Source organism: Lontra canadensis, unplaced genomic scaffold (genome assembly GCF_010015895.1).
Source record: "Lontra canadensis isolate GAN:19392208 unplaced genomic scaffold, GSC_riverotter_1.0 scaffold52, whole genome shotgun sequence".
NCBI classification, from domain to species: Eukaryota; Metazoa; Chordata; class Mammalia; order Carnivora; family Mustelidae; genus Lontra; species Lontra canadensis.
This window is the reverse complement of record NW_022631046.1, coordinates 129893-149675: the sequence shown is the minus strand read 5'-3', so window position 1 is coordinate 149675 and position 19783 is coordinate 129893. Positions and strand designations below refer to the sequence as shown.

General features: G+C 33.2%; 1 long non-coding RNA gene and 1 pseudogene across 1 annotated transcript; both read right to left on the bottom strand.

Annotated features, from left to right (window-relative positions):
* Positions 1-6537: 6537 nt before the first annotated feature.
* Positions 6538-12275, bottom strand: LOC116877423. The gene is made up of 2 exons (XR_004384646.1): positions 12195-12275; positions 6538-6613 (listed from the first exon to the last, which is right to left on the bottom strand). It is a non-coding gene; the product is annotated as an uncharacterized LOC116877423 (long non-coding RNA).
* A 6339-nt stretch (positions 12276-18614) lies between these two features.
* On the bottom strand, positions 18615-18713 carry LOC116877523 (annotated as a pseudogene).
* Positions 18714-19783: the final 1070 nt, after the last annotated feature.

The following is a 19783-nucleotide window of genomic DNA, read 5'->3' as shown; positions in this document are numbered from 1 at the left end:
AAATATCTACAAAAGGATAGAGTCTCTACCCATCTTTTAACTTTGTTTTCCATATTATAATGTTCAAATTTTCTGTGACCTTTGTGTTTAATATGCCTCTTTTATAAACATCATATAATTGGATTTGGTTTTTAGCAGAGTCTGATAATCATTTTCTTTAATAACAAAACATTTAGGCTTTTCACATTTAATCTAATTACTGTTATATTTGGATTTAAGTCTACCATCTCATTTTGAATTTCTGTTCATTTCTTGGAAACTTCTTTTCTTGCTCTTCTTTTTTTTTAAGCTTTCATTGAGTTAATGTACTATTTTAATCAATAAATTCTCCTAATACTCATATTAACCTAAATACAAAGCAATAGTTCTGTAAGGATACAAAATTATAAACAGTGGCTAACCAAGGGACTAGATCTGGGTTAAAAGGTAAAGAGGAACTTCAAAATTTACTCTATGTTTGGTTTGGTTTGATTTTTTCTTTCTTTCTTTCTTTTTTTTTTTTTACAATAAGCATATATTTTCTACTCACTTTCTGAAACCAGAACTACAGTAATTCTGCTAAAAGATAATTCTTAAAATGCATACAAAAAAGTAGGTTTTTTTTTCCCTTTAATACTTTATTAGTTCAGCTTTCCCCTTTTATCCACATATTCTCAGGTCTAATAATATGATAACTATAATTTACATAGCAAAAGCATTCACAGAAAAATAATATAGAGATTATAAAGTGTTTCTCAACATAGTAATGAGAGCTGTCTATGCAAAATGACTTCCTTGGGTTCTGGCATGTGGTCTTGAGAAGTACCTTGGCCTTTGCATGAACCCTTTTTTTCATTAAGTAAATGATGAGCTCATAGTAAATGTGATATGGGAAAAAAGACTAGAGTAGTGAAAAGATCACCAAAGAAGAGAGTTTGAGTTTTTTTTTGTTTTTGGTTTTGGTTTTGGTTTTTTGGTAATAGTTTTTGGGGTTTTTTTTTGTTGTTTTTGTTTTTTTAGCTTTGTCAAGTCTTGGCACATCTGTGGGCCTCAGCATTCTCATCCACAAATAAAAGTGGTAGAGTTGGTTGATTTTAAGCACTGTACCTGGCCTAAGAACAGATTAGTGGAACTATTTTAAAGACCGATAGTCAAGCCCTACTTTCAAATTCTGCCCCTTCCTAACTATGTGATTTTGACACAGTTACCTGATTTTTTTGGGATGTGTTTCTTTTTAACAAAACCTGGGTTATTTTGAGGAATAAACATTAAAGCACTTGGGAAGAACCTAAGTTCAGTTCTACAGGACAAAGTCAATTAGTATTTATTTTCATCTTTCTAGCAGATGGTAGGCATATGATAATTATTAGTTTTACTTCTTACTGATATCTTGGAATTATATTATAAGAAAGTTCTTAATTAGTGCTGTGGAACATTGATGTAATATTTTGTTGTCTGACCTGGAATTTACAAGTCTTCCCTTCCATATTAATAAAATGTGAAATATTAATGCATTATATAGCTCGTCTTTTTTACAAAACATGTGAATCCTTAGACATTCATGATTTAAGAACCTAAAAAGTTTATACAAGTAAACAGTGATATAATCTTATAAAGAGTATGTAGACAGTCTATTGGCAAAAACAATATAAAGAATTAGGAAAAAGAAAGCCAAGCAGAAAATTGAGTATAAAATTACTAGAGTCTAAAAAAAGTTACCACCATGTTTAAAGCTATTTTACCCATGTCATTTTTTATTTTGTATTATAATGTCACAATTGTAATAAATTTTACTGTAAAGTGGTCAATATCAAATTTGAAGGTCACTTTGGTAATTGGAAGTGAGAGCCTCCCAAAGTGAAGGCAATTGGAAAACACAACATTTTACTTTCATGAATACAGTGATTTAGTTCTTTGACCTCTAGCTGGTTAAGCATGATATATAGTAGAACATTTCACTTCTGATATATGCATGTGAAATCCTGACAAGAATTAAAGGCAGAGTGCAGATTTAATCTGCTGGCATTCCTCACTCTACTTGAATAATCACTAGAGTTACTCTGAAGTACTTTAGAGGAGAAAAAAAAGTAGGAAAAAAGGAAAAGGGAAAGAAAAAGAAATCAGAAAGAAAGAGAGAAGAAAAGGAGGAAGGAAAGAGAAAGAGAGGGAAGGAAGGATGGGAAGAAAACAGTTGATTTGCTTATTTTCCTTTCTGCACAAATGGCATCCTAAAGGAAAAAAAAATATTTTGAAAGACTTTTAATGTAAACATGGACAGCTGTTTTAGACATTGTAACATGTGCACGTTTGAAAGAAACATCATGAAAAAAAAATATTCATGCTGAAATGTCAATTTTATAGCTTTAAGAGAGAGGTCCTAGGGTTTAGAAGTTAAAAGTGAGGTAACTCCTTGCTTATTCGAACATTAAACTGTCAGCATGGAAGTAAGTTTAAAACTTATGATGGTCTGAAAATGTGGTGCTAAATGAAGTCTGAAGACCTATTAACCTGCCTGAGATGTAAACCAGGAACTATTACACTTTGCTGTTCAGCATGTATGCAAGTACTTTAAAGTAATGTGTGAGCTATTAGGAAGTGAACAATGAAGCTGAATAATATCTCTTTTTTCCCTAAATGCAGTGATAATGTTTGCTCTTTTCAGTATTCCTTCAGGAGTTGTGTACATATGAAAAATAGAATAATGAATATGATTGCTTTAATTTTTGTATGATAGCAATGCATAACTGACAATCCTTGAACAAGTTGACCAATAGTTGGTTTTACCTTTGTTTTAAACCTTTACAGCAATTTAAAGGGAAAACCTAACATTTGTAAACATATCTATCTATAGATGACAAACACTTTATATCATCACTTTTGACAAATTATTCATTGTATTAATAAAATATATTAAAAATGATTTTATAAAACGAAGTATTGAGACATAATAAATATGAAATAAAAATTTAAAAATTTATTACTTTGGTAAGGAATATGACCAACTTTCCTTTTGCTGTTAAAATGTTTTTATTTATGCAACATTGTTATGTCAAGCATAGTTTTAAAAAACTATATTTAAATATAAAACTATTTAAATATAATGATGAGAAAAAGAATCCAGATTTTTAAAAAATCCATGTATATAAAGTTTAAAAAATAAAAATTGCAAAACCAATTTATTACATGATGGTGCTTACCTCAGAAGAGGGTGTAATAGTAACAGTTTGGGCAACTGAGGGCAACTTCTGTATTGTAATTCTCTTTTACCAGAACTGGGTAGTTAGGTTGTATTCACTTTATGGTAACTCATCAAGCTGTAAATGTAATTTATTCTATTTTCTGTATTTATATTATACTTCAGTTTTTATTAAAGCAATTTATATTTAATTTAAAACTATATTTAGTTTAAAAAAGGGGATTCCTGGGTGGCTCACTGGGTTAAGTGTCTGACTTGTGATTTCAGTTCAGGCCATGATTCCATGGGTCATGCAATTGAGCCTGGGCTCTGTGCTCAGCGTGGAGTCTGCTGGAGATTCTCTCCCCATACCCCTACCCTGACTTACACATGCTCTCCTGAAAATAAATAAATAAATCTTTAAAAAGTTTAATAAAGACATTTATCAATTATTTTAACATAACATATCAACTAGGTATATTTGGATGAAGCTTGGAAAGATGGAGATGGATTAAATTCAAATTACAGGGCGTCTGGGTGGCTCAGTGGGTTAAGCTGCTGCCTTCAGCTCAGGTCATGATCTCAGGGTCCTGGGATCGAGTTCCGCATCGGGCTCTCTGCTCAACATGGAGCCTGCTTCCCCCCCGCCCCCACCTCTCTGCCTGCCTGTCTACTTGTGATCTCGGTCTGTCAAATAAATAAATAAAAACTTAAAAATAAATAAATAAATTCAAATTACATAAATTGAAATAAGTTTAACCCTTTTTGACTGTGGAAACATGCTTTGTTATGAAAATATCCTTTTCCTAGATATCCCTGTTTATGGGCTTCTATATTCAAGTGGGAAAGACAATAACCATTTTTGTTCCATAAAATAGTTAAAAATACATTTTTTAAAGATTATACCAAAATATTTGAATAAGAAACCCAGAAGTTTCTCACTCAAGTTTCTTACTCTAGTTATCAGAGGGTATTGATTCCGACCTAATCCAGTGTGAGGTCCCACAAGCATCATATTCGTTGTTACGAGGTAAAACAAAAGAAGGCTATGACTTGTTCCTCACCAAGTTTATAATCAACCTGTGGAGAAGAGATGATGGAAGCAAGGGAAAGATAATAAAAGATACTGTAGCAACTGGTACTTAAATATGTGATATGTACAATATATGCAAGAAAATGTAAGAAAGGAAAAGATCAGTCTAGGCCACAGGGATGTAATTTAAGTTGGATTTGAAGAATAAATAAGATTGCATGCTTGTCATGGTGCCTGGGTGGCTCAGTGGGTTAAGCCTCTACCTTCAGCTCAGATCATGATCTCAGGGTCCTATGATGGAGCCCTGCATTGGGATCTCTGCTCAGCAGGGAGCCTGCTTCCCCATCTCTCGCTGCCTGCCTCTCTGCCTATTTGTGATCTCTGTCTGTCAAATAAATAAATAAAATCTTAAAAAAAAAAAAAAAAAAAAGATTGCATGGTTGTCTCCTATGGGATAGACAAGGAATTGACCTGTGCTTTCATTTGGTTCAGAAGGGGAAGATATTACCAAGTACTGATGTTGTGAAAGAACCTCAAACCTCTGAGCTTTGATTGTGTACTTGGTTCTTTCATGTAAGCAGATGGAATGAGTGTCAGCAATACTGCTTGTGGTCCACTTGTTCCTATATTCTCTTCATTGCCCCGTGATCCTAAAGACAGAGTGATACTGGTCAAAATTCTATTCATGTCTGTCTTCTTTTAACCCAGAGGGCAAAATAGAGCTGTGGATGTCATTCCATTTTGATGCCATCATGATGCACTATTGCTCCCCTACTCAAAATGTGGTCCACTGACCAACAGCATGAGCATCACCTGAGGGTTTGTCAGAGATACATATCTCAGTCCCTCATCTCTAATCACACCCAAATACCAACAAATATAATCATTTTTGTTTATCATTTCCTCTTCACTGTGCTCCATACTTTCTCTTACTCACTTATAATCCCTGCTATTTCCCTTATTCTCCCACAGTTTGATTATAGCCACTCTCATTCTCTTTCCCCATGCCATGTTTTCCACTTAAAATTATCTTCTAATATATCACTTACCTTGCAAGTTCAACACAAATGAGTCATTAGTTCTCTCCAAATGTAATTTTACTTGGTGAAAAATCCTTGTTGTCTGGATAAGTGCTATTTTATGAATATAAATGTAAATGCCAGACATATTAATGCTAATGATTTCATGGGCCAGAAGGTTCATTAAAAAGAAAAGAGGAGTAAAGCTCAGCTGTGCAATGTACACAAATCAGAAAGACAGAGTCAAAGGTTAGAGGGTGAAGATCCAAATATGGAAGAAAAAGCTCACATGAATTAGCTAAAAACAGAAATAATTATATTTTAATAAGGTAGGAACTGAAAAATAACCATTAAGGCTATTAAGTAAATCTATAAATCTATGAGATAATCTTAAGAAAGATTTATTTTAGTGAGGTTTATTTTCTTGTGGCATGAAAAGGGGCACAAATAATGAACTAGAATAAAACTTGATTTGTTTATGTTGCATTCCAGTAACATGACAAGATTTTAAGGACAGAGACTATTAAAGTTTCTATAGTCTTTAACAATATTCTTCTATGCTCACACATCATTCTTTCCTTACATAAATTTATTTCACACAAATGGTTTTCTTATAGTGCCTTGGGAAAACATGCTTCCTATGACCACAGGACCTTTGCGTATACTGCATTAGTTCCCTCGGTAAAAACTGCTCAACAATTTTCATTCTATAACTGCTGTTCAACCACAAGATTTCAGCTCAATCATCACTAAAGTCTAGTCCATTTTTACTGAACCTTGCCTCATTCTGTATTACTTCTATACAGTTTCCTACCTCATATGATTTTATGAGAACTAAGCAAGTAATACTTTTAAAGCATTCATCCCAAAGACTAAAACATGGAAAATGCTCACAAAATATTAATGACTTTAAGCATTTGCTTTTATTACTTGGATCAGATAGCAATTTGCTATATTTTAATAGATGCCTAGATCTGATACCACCATTCTTCCTGTGAGGAGACTGCCTTCCCAAGGCAATAATTCAAAATTGTTTCAAACTTCTTATTATACATATTATTAAAGAGATTTCACTTCCCAGGATCAAGCAAATCTAGGCATTTATTGCCTCTTGCTTCTCAAAATTTATTTGCTTATTTATTCATTATTTCATTAATTTATTCATTTATTTATATTTCTATGACTCTGGTCTTTGGTATTTCTCTAATGTTTATCCTCTGTTTTCTTTAATTCTTCTTATCCTCCTCCTCCTCTTTTGCCTCCTCTGCCTCCTTTTCCTCTGCCTCCTCTGGCTCTCTTCCCTCCTGTCTCTGTTGTTTTTTTTTTTTTTTCTTCTTCTTCACCTTCATATGTTGCAACAAACTTGAAGAGGGTATTCCCTGGTGCCTTTTGATCAAGGAATACATTCTAGATTGGATATGAGTTATATATTAAAAAACAGATAATCTATTACATAGAACTATTAATCCCATGACTTTCTTATGCAATACCATTAAATGTTTCCCTTGCTTATCTCAGTTTTGCATTTTAACCATCTTTTCCTGTTGAGTCCTTTATAATGTAGACAGTTGTTACTTTGGGCAATATTATATTATTAGAAACAATAGTTGTTTAAAATCTCTTCAAACCATATAATTTTCATAGTTGGAACAATATTCTTAATTTTATAAATTAAATTATCTTTAAAACAGATAACTCAACTACCTTGTTTTTGTAGACACCTGTAAAACCGGATATTTTAAAAGAAAAATTTTAGGTTTAGAAGAATTGATTTATAGTTACAACAGACATGAGATTATTCGGTCATCATAATGAATAATAATCCATTCTTTAATCTGAAAAACTTGGCTTCATCTTTGTCCCCACCGTGTATTTGAGGTTTGTTGATTAATTAGATAAATACAGTCTTTCCTTTCACTTAATTAGAAGTGATCATTGTTATAGATATGCTATATGCTTGAATGTGAGCTGTAATTAATTTTGTGTAACTCATGATATTTTGCCACATTACCAAAATCAATACTTTTTCTTGTTCTGAGTGACTGGCTGTCCATCATCTTTCCTATATCTAGATTTAAAAATAAATTTTTGCCAACTTAGTTTTCTAAGGGTAACACATATGTACTTGAGTTGGCCATTTACTTGAGTTTCTTCCCTAAGTAAATGCAGCTGCAAAGATAATGTCCACTGAGCTGGGTTAGGGTTTAAAACTATTACAATGATTTGAAAGGGAATGGTTCATGTTGCTTTCTGAGTTTCTGCAGAAGGCGTTCAGCCAGAATTTTGCCAGTGATGGAGAGCAGGGCAATGCCATTATAGTTGCTGTAGTCAGCTTTCCAGTTTTTTATGTGATAAAATATATATCACAACACTGCCTCCAATCTGTCATACAACCCAGAGTATGATGTAAATTAAACTTTGTCTTAGTGTTCCAACTTTCATCTCATCTTTTCACATACATGGAACAGGATCTTGCCAATGGAGTATTGTACAAAAGTACAGAAAACTCACTACCTTTGGAGTTTATAGGTGTTAGAGCACTATATAAAGTGTCAGATTTCACAGTAGGAAGTTTATACACCTGGAAAGAGCTGATCTACGTCCCACAGTTGCACAAAGTCATAAAAGTTCAGTTGAGACAAGTGTTTATTATTTTGGTATGTAAACGTCCTATGACTTTCTCAGAACAAATCACATACTCAGATATTCATTACTACTCTTACAACCAAATGTCTTCTAGAACAGACTGTATATTTTAAGCATTTGTTCCATTAACATAATTCCTTGGAAAAGAGGCCGGTGTGCTTGTAAATACCATCTTACATTGCTTTAGCAAAACATAATGGCAATAGGTTTCTTTATTTTACTTTCAAATGTTCTCATCTTTTCAGAAGAACAAGATTGAAAGCTCAGACTGAAGAAAACTGAAGAAACAGAGTAGAGAGAGGAAATAAAAGTAACTTTTGAGTAAGACATTTGTTTAAGCAAAAATAAAAGTGATTAGACTGTTTTGTTTAAGCAAAAATAAAAGTGATTAGACTGTTTTACATAAAGGAACTAGAACAGCAACAATGCTTGCTTTCACCTAGGTCTCCTAGCCCAGATTGAAACACATAATAAATAAGAAAAAGTGGGGGGAGGTCTTTAAAAGTCTGCTGCAGTGTCCATTTCTAATTATCAATAATGAAACAATAAGAGATTTTCTCTTTGTTACTAGATATATGAATTATATTATGTCATAAATGAAATGGAAAATACTACATAATAGTAACAGTATTATCTTCTTTTATCTCCTAAACACATAGCCATACACAATAACATATCACCCAGGAAAAGAAAAGGATCTTGCTCTGTCCTTTCGAAAATTAAGTTGTTTTCCTCAAAAATAAATTGGCCCATTAATTCATCTCTGGTATGTTAAATTTATTATTATTTTTTAGACTCTTTTGAATTTAATTACATATTTGCCTTTACCAGAATGCTTTATTTTTCATATATTTTCATGTTGCTGATCAGCATTCTGCATTTAAATTTGGGTGCTCCCTTTAGAATTTCTTTCTTTTTTTTTTTTTTTTTTGGAGTGTCGATATTTTTTTTATTGTGTTCAGTTAGCCTCTGTATAGTGCATAGTTTTTGATGTACTGTTCAATGATTCATTAACCAAGTATAACACCCAGTGCTCATCACAACATGTGCCCTCCTCAATACCCATCACCCTCTGCAATCCTCTGTAGGCAAGTTGCCTCTTTTAGAAATTCTTTAAAAAATACATTACATCTACTCAAGGCCTTTTATTTCCACTAAAGTTGGAACAGCTTTATTTCCCCCGGTATACTCCCACCTGTAGTAGATACTGTTAATCTGTCTCCTGTGCTCCCAGGATCCATTCTCACCTTTGTCCTTTTAGGAGTGAACTCTCCCTTCTCTTCCCTTCCCACACTCCCAGCCACTCTTGCAGTCAGGTATGTCTTTGTAACTAAATTTTTGCCAGCAGGATATAAACAGAAGTTATTTGTATAATTTCTTGTTCATTTTCAACCTAAAGACAAGTCATGTGTTCAGAATCCACTTTTTCCTCTTCTGTCCCAAGAACCACAAATTCAAATGCAACTTAGTTGCAAAAATGAAAGTAATTTTTTTGTGCAGAGCTGGCTAGCCCAGAAACAAGAGCCTGCCTGCCTACATTTAGATTCTAAAGTGAGGGAGACACAGGCTTCCGGTCTATTTAACCACTGTACTTTGGGGCCTCTCTGTTTTAGTAGCTGCTTCTGTATCCCAACTTACAACTCACAAAAGTATAAGCTTAAAATAATAGTGTTCTTGAGCTCTAAGGTGCTTATGTATAAAACCAGTGTGTAAACAGAGAAAACAAGATTTTTTAAAAGAGGAGGGCAAAAGCAAAACCATCATTTGCTTTTTTTCCCCCCTAGAAATCTCAGCAGCTTATAAATTGGTTCTGATTTTAACAAGGAATAGTGTATAGTGAAAGTAAACTGTACTTCTTGAAAATAAGTATTTATATGTATAATTTATATATATATAAAGTAAACCTTGTTCTTCAAATAATTATGTATATACATATACATATATCTCCATACATATATACAATATACATGTATATATAAATACACATATACACACATATATATACATATGCACATGTGTGTATGTATATGTATACATATATGCATATGTGTATATGTATACATATATATGTATACATACATATATGTATACATTTTGTACATATACATATATATCTATATATATATAGTGTTGTTGAGAGGAATAAGCAAGACACACTACATCATGTCTAAGAGTACAGTACATATATACTGAGCTTTTTCACAGCATTCAATAGCCATTCCTTTGTGCTTTGCTCCATCATTGTAGATATGTTAGCCTTCATATCAGTGGTCCTCAAAGTATACTTCCCAAACCAACAGCAGTAGCAATAACACTGGGAACTTGTTATTAATTCAACACAGATGTATTGAATCAGAAATGCCCAGTAGGGCCCACAGATCTGTAGCTCAAAAATCCCTCCAGATGATTCCAGTGCATGATAAAGCTTGAGGGGAAGAAAATGGCTCTTGATCAACAAGCTGGTAGGTAAAGTAGAATCAGCAGTCAGTAGAAGAAATTTTTGAAATTACATGGATTTAAAAACAACGATCTCAAAAAAAAATTTTTTTAAATTAAAGAATAAAAACAATGAACTCAATATATGTTTTTAAAATATCCTAACCTAGTTATTTTGCCTTCTGACAGTCAATTAGTCTTACTTAATTCTATAAGGATTATAAATATTTTAAAATTATGAAAAATTGCAGATATAATGTAAAATTGCATTGTAAAAATTGTAAAATGTAAAAAATTTGTAAAATGTAAAAAATTGCAGCTATAATGTAAAATGCTATTTATTTTTCCTCATGTAAGAATAGGCATCACTACTCAAATGTGACTGTTACTGTCATTCATATATTATGTGAAGTTTCTTTTTTATATGAAGACTGTACTCTTAAAATTCCATTAATCTCTACCATACTTTAGAAGATACATTGATAAATATGAAAGTATCCATGAAAGTATCCATATGAAGTATGGATACTTTCATATTTATGTGATTGTCCTTGCATTGTTATATAATATTCAGAAATAATTGTAAAATATTTACTATTTACCTTACACATATTTTCATATTTATTAGCTAATTTGAGAGTCCTGTTACATTAATACTATCTTCACATAAGAGTAAACAGAAGGTTTCAAGAAATTATGAGATTTATCAAAAATTACACACTTAGCAAGTGGGACATCCAGGATTAAAATTAAGAAATGTTGAATCCAAATATAATCACTGCATTTGCAAGATAATAACAATGATAAATAAGACACAAATCCAGTCTCAAAATTTATATTGTCCCTATAGTGTTAAAATGCAGATTCTTCAAAAGGAAGAACAGCTGGGCATTGCATGATCTCTTTTGTGAGCTGCAAGTCAGGTAAATGTTCTTGGGTAATTAACTTCAGTGAATATATACGCTTGGTGGGAGGAGAGAAGAGGATTCTGGGGCCAACTACAGAAAGTGGGAGAGAGCTTAGTTCAGCGAATTTGTTTATGTGACATGGCTGGGATATTTATTTGGCATTCTCTGAGAGAGATCAATAAATACTTATTTTTCCATTACATGGACTGACAGGGAGGCACGTCTTTGGATACAATACCATTTCAAGATGGATGTTCAGGTAAGAGCAAACTTGTCTCTTTTTCTGTGTAACTTGATATTAAGCAAAAATAAAATACATATGGCAGAATGCTAAACTACTATGAAAATTTAAGAAATAAAATAGCATTTTAAAGGAATGTCATGTTTGCTGCCAGCCTCAGAACTTCTGCAAGAGTACATTCTCTCCTTCCCCTGAGGAACCCTGGTATACACAGGTAAGAGGCACATGGCCAGAGATCTATAATAGGACTTAAAAAAACATTTGAAGAGTTTCTATAAGATTATTTAAAATATTTTTTTCAGAAAGAAAGTGAAATTGCTGTAAACATAATTGGAATCAACCTCCCAATGCACCTAGACATTCATAAATTAGAATAAAAATGCTGTGTTACTTGAGAGGTGAGATTATGGTTTGTTTCCACCAAATTTTCCAGTGTGACCTTTCTTCATTTCCTGCAAGTGCAGTGCAGTCAGTCTGAGGGAGCACGTCTGCTCCAACGTCCTACTGTATTTGTACATGTAACCTTCACTACCCAGTCTTCAGTTTAGTGGTAAATCGTTCATCTTATTTTGTAGGTTACCCTTCCCAGGGATCATTCATATTCAGAATTGACTGCACGTTTTTGTTTCTGTCCTCTTTTTATGAATGTGTTGCTCCTAATGAATCCCATAGTGACCCAGTTGAAACAAGTCTGATACCTGCTTGTGCCACCACTGTAATACTGTCAAAAAAATAATAATACATTTTTCTCTCTTACCTGGGAGTTGTGTAGCCAAAGGAAGGAAAAGCAGGTATTAGTTTTCTACCGTTTTAGCCATTAATTATAAAAGTAGCATTCCAACTGAAGAGGACAAATCTGATCCGTTCATCTGTGTACAGAAAAGTGAAAAATGTTAAAACAGCTGGTTATCAACATTTTTTATGAGGCTTTTCCTCATCCTTCCAAATAGCTTGAAAGGCCATTGTGAATGAGGAGTTTGGATCCCCATAATGATGGTTTATAAAGAGGTTGCTAAACAATGTTAAAGTGCCCTTTCTAAAAAGCTATGAATTTTGGTGCTGGCTGAAGCAACAAAAGGCAAGGAGGAGAAGAAAAAGAGCTTAGCATGATACAGTGGGAGAGACAGGAGCCCACGGAGAATATAGGCTGGGGAGAAATTCATTATAATATGGCCCAAAGATCTATTAGAGTCCAAAAAGTTAATACAGAATATTAATTTGTCCATTCTGATACAACTTAAACTCCTTTTGTTCTAATTTTTAATGGAGCATGCCAAACAAAATTTTATGTTAATGATTTGGGGGAAATCAAAGGAAAGGGTTTCTATTTCAGTGACTCTCAATATGTGTGCCTGAAACAGCAACATCAGCATCACCTGGGAACTTGTTAGAAATGCAAATTATTAGGTCCTAATCAGACCCCCTTAATCAGAAGTTCTGTCAATAGTTTAGCCATCTGTATTAAAAGAAAAAAAAAAAAACATACACTTCAGGTGATTCTGATGCAAGCTAAAGTGTGAGAACCATTGTGTTATTACACATAAAGGTTTATGTGGACCAGAGTGAAGACAACAGTTAGAGGAGAGGAGGTGCTGCAGAGATTAAGAAATCTGCTGAGTATGAATTTGGTGTTAAATCAATTAGAATACACATATGCAAAATAATTTTCTGGTTTGTGGGAAAGACAGGGTATATCCTATGCGGTAATTTTAAATCTTTGTTTAAATTTTAAGAGGGTGGTATTCGCTTATACTTGGCTTCTAATTTTAAATATGAAATTATGGATATTCAATGCTAACTGTTTCACTGTGTATGCTACATTGCTGGAAAACTTTGACTAGCACTAGGATTTTGTCAATAAGCTCTTTCACATGTCTCAGTTTTTCTATTTTTTAAATTGAAGTATAATTAACATACAATGTTACATTAGTTTCAGGTGTACAATGTAATAATTCAACAATTCTATGCAATACTCCTTGCTTACCACTCTTAGTGTTGTCCCTATCTGTCACTACACAACACTGTGTACTAATATATTGACTGTATTTCCTATGTTGACTACTTTTCATCTCTGATTTATTTATTTTATAACTGGAAGTTTGTACCTCTTAATACCCTTCACCTATTTCCAACCATTCCCTATGGACCTCCCTTCTAGCAACAACCAGTTCTCTGGATTTAGGAGTCTTTTTTTTTTTTTTTTTTTTTTTAAGATTCCATATATAAGTGAAGTCATATACTATCTGTCTTTCTCTGCCTAACTCCTTTCACTTAGTGTTGTACCCTCTGTCTATTCATGTTGTCTCAAATAGCAAGAGTTAATCCTTTATAGCTCAGTGATATCCCTGTGTGTGTGTGTGTGTGTGTGTGTTTTCCCAATGCTGACTACTTTTATACGTGTGTCTATATACATACATACATACACACACACTCACACATACCGCCTCTATCAGTAGACATTTGGGTTAGTTACTTCTATATCTTAGTTGTTTTTAATAAAACTGGAGTAAACAGGGGTATGTTATTATATTTTATCTTTTTAAATTATGATCTATTTTGTTTTCTTTAGACAAATATCTAATAGTAGAATTATTAGATCATATTATATTTCTATTTTTAATTTTTTGAGGAACCTCTATACTGTTTTCCAGAGTAGCAACAGCAACCTGCATCCCCAGCAACAGTGTATGAAGTTTCCCTTTCTCCACATGTTCCCCAACACTTATTTTTTCTGTTTTTGATACAAGGCATTCTGATGTGAGGTGAAAGCTCCTTGTGGCTTTGATTTCCATTTCCCTGATAATTATTGATGTTGAACACCTTTTCATTCTGCTGGCCATCTGTATCTCTTTTTTGGTTAAAAAAAAATGTCTATTCAGATTCTCTATCCATTTTTTAATCAGATTGTTCTTTTGTTATTGAGTTATAGGCCTTATGTATTTTAAATGTTAAGCCTTTATGAGATAGATCATTTACAAATATCTTCTCCCATTCATTAGGTTGTGATTCTGTTTTGGTGATGGTTTCCTTTGTGCAAAAGCTTTTTATTTTAGTTAATCCCAATAGTTTATTTTTGTTTTTGTTTTTCTTGCCTGAGGAGATCTATCTAGAGAAGGGTTGCTAAGGCCTGTGTCAAAGTTTTCTTCTAGGATTTTTATGGTTTCAGGTCTCAAGTTTAAATCTAACCATTTTGAGGGTTKTTTTTTTTTTTATTTATGGTGTAAGAAAGTGGTCCAGTTTCATTCTTTTGCATGTATCTGTCTAGTTTTCCCAGCACCATAAATGAAAGGCTATCTTTTCACCCATAGTATATTTTTGCCTTCTTTGTAATAGATTATTTGGCCATACAAGCACAGGTTCACTTCTGGGCTCTCTGTCCTATTCCATTGATCTATGTGTCTATTTATGTACCAGTATCCTACTGTTTTGATTACTACCACTTTGTAGTGTATCTTGAAAGCTGGGATTGTCCTATGTCCAGCTTTGTTCTTTCTCAAGATTGCTGTGGCTATTCAAGGTCTTTTGTGGTTCCACACAAATTTTAGGATTATTTGTTCTAGTTCTGTGAAAAATGCTGTTGGTATTAATAGGGATTGCACTGACTCTAGATTGCTTTCAGTAGTATGGACATTTGAATAATATTCCAATCCATGAACATAGCCTAGTTTTTCATTTGTTTTGTCTTCAACTCCTTTCATCAGTGTTTATGGTTATCAGAGTGTAAATCTCTCACCTCCTTAGTTAAATCTATTCCTGGGTACTTATTCATTTTGGAACAATTATAAATGGGACTCATTTCTCTTGCTTCATTATTCAAGTATGAATCACAAAAATTTCAGTATATTTCATATCCTCCAACTTTACTGAACTCATTTATCAATTCTAATAGATTTTTGATGGAGTCTTTAGGATTTCCTATATATAGTATCATGTTATCTGGAAATATACTTTTACTTCTTTCTTACCAATCTGGATGCCTTTTATTGACTTTCTTGTCTGATTGCTGTAGCTGGGACTTCCAGTACTATGTTGAATAAAAGTGGTAATAATGGGCATCTTTGCCTTGCTTTTGGTCTTAGAGGAAAAATTCTGTTTTTCACCATGTAATAGGATATTAACTGTGGGTTTTTCATAAATGACCTTTATTATGTTGAGATATGTTCCCTCTCAACCCACTTGGAGAATTTTTATCATGAATGAATGTTGTATTTTATCAAATGCTTCTTTGGTATCAACTAAGATGATCATATAGTATTTATCTTTGTTAACAGGATCTGTCACCTTGATTTGTGAATACTGAATCACCTTTGTGCCCTTTGAATAAACCCCACTTGACTGTGGTGAACGATTTTTTAAAATGTATTGCTAAATTCAGTTTGCTAGTATTTCGAGGATTTCTGCTTCTATATTCATGAGAGATATTGGCCTGTAGTATTTGTTTATTTATTTATTTTGGGGGGGGGAGTCTTTGTCTGGTTTGGTATCATAGTAATGCTAGCTTCATAGAATGTATTTGGGAGTTTTCCTTCCTCTTCTGTTTTTTTTTTTTTTTTTTTTTAAATAGTTTGAGGATAGTAGGCATTAACTCTTCAAGTATTTGGTAGAATTCACCTGTGATGCCATTTAGGAGTTTATTATTGACTCAATATCATTACTAATAATTGCAAAATTCTTAAAAATAATAATTTTTAAGATCCCATATATAAGTGAAATCATGTAATATCTGTCTTTCTCTGCCTGACTCCTTTCACTTAGCATGGTACCCTCTTTGTCCTTCCATGTTGTTTCAAATAGCAAGAATTAATCCTTTTTTGTAGCTCAGTGATATCCCAGAGGGTGTGTGTGTGTGCTTTGGGAAGTTTATTACTGACTCACTCAATATCATTACTAATAATTGTCCAAATTTTCTATTCCTGATTCAGTTTTAGAAGATGATGTTTTGGGATGCCTGGGTGGTTTAGTCAGTTAAGCATTTACTTTCAGCTCAGGCCATGATCCCAAGATCTAGGGATCAAGCCCTGCATCAGGCTCCCTGCTCAGTGGGGAGTCTGCTTCTCCCTCCTTTCTCCCCCTGTTTATTCTCTCTCTCTCAAATAAATCCTTTAAAGAAAAAATGCATTTCTAGGAATTTATCCACTTCTTCAAAGTTTTCCCATTTGTTACCATCTAATATTTTATAATCTCTTATGATCCTTTGTATCTCTGTGGTATTGGTGGTTATTTCTTCTCCATTGCTGATTTTATTGATTTACTTTTCTTATATGATCAGGTAAATGTTTGTCAATTTATCTTTTCAAGGAATCAACCGTTTTTATTAATCTTTGGTTTTTTCTTTCTTTTTTTTTTTTTTTCTTTTCTTTTGTCTCTTCAGCCTAATCTTTCTTATTGCCCTCCTTCTAGTTTTGGGTTTTGCTGTTTTTCTAGCTCCTTTAGGTGTAAAGTTTAATTCTTTGAGATTTTTCTTCTTGAGGTCGGTCTAAACTTCCCTGTTAGAAATGCTTTTGCTATCTCCAAGGATTTAGGACTATTTTCATTTGTCTCAATGTATATTTTTATTTCCTCTTTAATTTTAGTTGACCCTTTTATTTGGTAACATGCTGTTTAGTCTTCATGTCTGTTTTCTCCAGATTTTTTTCTTGTAATTCTAATTTCATTCCATTGTGGTTGGAAAAGATTATTGTTATGATTGCAATTTTATTAAGAATTTATTGAGGGGTGCCTGGGTGGCTCAGTGGGTTAAGTCTCTGCCTTCGGCTCAGGTCATGATCTCAGGGTCCTGGGATCGAGCCCCACATTGGGTTCTCTGCTCAGCAGGGAGCCTGCTTCCCCCTCTCTGTCTGCCTCTCTGCCTACTTGTGATCTCTCTCTGTCAAATAAATAAATAAAATCTTTAAAAACAAAACCTCACCCACCCCAACCCCGACAGCAGGATAAGATCCCCTTTTCTTAAAAAAAAATAAAATAAAAAAAAGGAATTTATTGAGACTTCTGGCCTCTATGAGATCTGTCCTGGAGACTGTTGCATGGGCGCTTGGAGTGTGTATTCTGTATTTGGATGGAATGTTCTCTGCTAGGTTTTTCTGGTCTAATATGTCTTTATAATCCATTGTTTCTCACTTTTTTTTGTCTGAATGATCTGTCCATTGTGTAAATGGGGTGTCAATGTCTGCTACTATTATTGTATTACTATTAATTTCTCCCTTTATGTCTGTTACTACTTGCTTTATGTGTTTAGGTCCTCTTGTGTTGAGTGCATGGATATTTGCAATGATATATTTTTATTCTTATTGGATTAATCCCTTCATCACTGTATAGTGTCTTTTTTTGTCTCTTGTTAGTCTTTGTTTTACAGTCTATTTTGTCTGATAGAGAAGTGCAACTCCAGCTCTTTTTTTTTTTTTTTTTTCTTTCCATTTGCCTGGTAGGGGTTTCCACCCTTTCACTTCTAGTCTGTATGTGTCTTTAGGTCTGAAGTGGGTCTCCTGTAGGCAGCATATAGATGGGTCTTTAGTGAATATGTGTGCATGTGCCTGTGTTTTAATCCCCTCAGTAACACTATGGCTTTTGCTAGGAGCATTTACTCCATTTCCACTTAAGTGATAGCTGTGTACTTACTGCCATTTTTATTACTTGTTTCCTAGTTGTTTTTATAGTCTTTTCTATTATTTTTTTTCTTTTTTCCTTGCTCTCTTTCCTTCATGGTTTTCTTTACTGTTATGCTTGGATTCCTTTCTCTTAATTTTTTCTGTACCTATTACAGGTGTTTGATTTGTGGTTACTAGTGGTTTCCTATATACATCCAGGTACTAAGTTGATGGTTGCTTAGGTTCAAACATATAAAAATACTAAACTTTTATTCCTCCTCCACATTTTATGTATGCAATGTCACATTCTATATCTATACTCTTCTCTGACGCTATTAGAATGAAAAATGATTAATTTAGAAAAGATAAGGGATAAAGGATTCATGATCAAGTTTGTAAATCTCAAATGTGCATTATCTTTTATCAATTGATTCTTAAAGGTCAAAGCTTGTTTTTTTTTGTTTTTTTATAATCATCTGTCATCTTTGTAATCAAAAAAATTGTCATCTTTGTCATGAAAGCTGTGCCCACACTTAAATTTCTTCACAGTGGACTCAGGAACTTATAAAACAACTTGCACAAAGAATTACATTTTTTTAATGGAACACATCATAAATTTGTGTGTCATCCATGTACAGGGCCATTCTCTTCTTTGAATTGTTCCAGTTTTACTCTACGCTGCTGAAGAAAGCATATGTGGAATTATTTAAATATTTTATTTTTCTCAAATTTTTACTGTTACCTCACCCACACTTTATTAGATAGCATTTTATACATTAGCTCATTTTACTAAACATTTCCAAAACATTGGCTTCAGTTACCATAGAAATAGCACATTTTTCTTTCAGCTTATGTAGTACTTGATTACATTATGTAATTAAAACAACAAGTTCAACTAATATAAGAGTTTGCAGAACACACACAACAGTCTCTTCATGACATGTAGGTGAACTTCAAGGCAGCAGAATTTGTGGATAGGCTGGTGGACCATTTTTATGGGTCTGCTAGAGACCCTGAAGGAACATCAGTATATCAGAAAGGGCATGAAGAGACTTAATTAGTAAGTCGGGAAATGGATTAAAAGTAGTTCTTCACCAGAATGAATAAATGAATGAATGAATGAATGAATAAATAAATAAATAAATAGAAGTTCTTATTTATTGAGTGTTCCATTTGAAATTTTGATATTTATATTTTTAGAAGGCTTTTTTTACATTTTTATTTAATTTTTTAATTAACATATAATGTAATATTTGCTGGGGGTACAGGTCTGTGAATCATCAGGTTTACACATTTCACAGCTCTCACCATAGCATGTACCCTCACCAATGTCCATAACCCAGCCAACCTATCCCTATCACCAACCCCCTAGCAACCCTCAGTTTGTTTCATGATACTAAGAATCTTTTATGGTTTGTCACCCTCCTGATCCCATTTAGTTTCATTTTTTCCTTCCCTACCTCCCACAACCCCCCACCTGTCTCTCAAATTCTTCATATCAGAGAGATCATATGATAATTATCTTTCTCTGATTGACTTCACTTAGCATCATAACCTCTAGTTCTATCCATGTTGTTGCAAATGGCAAGATTTCAGGGTATTTTGATGGCTGCATAGTATTGCACTGTGTGTGTGTGTGTTCATATATATGCACACACTCTCACACACATATATGTGCATATATATATAGTGTGTGTGTGGATATATATGTTTATACATAAACATATATAAAATATATATAACATATATTAACATACATAAA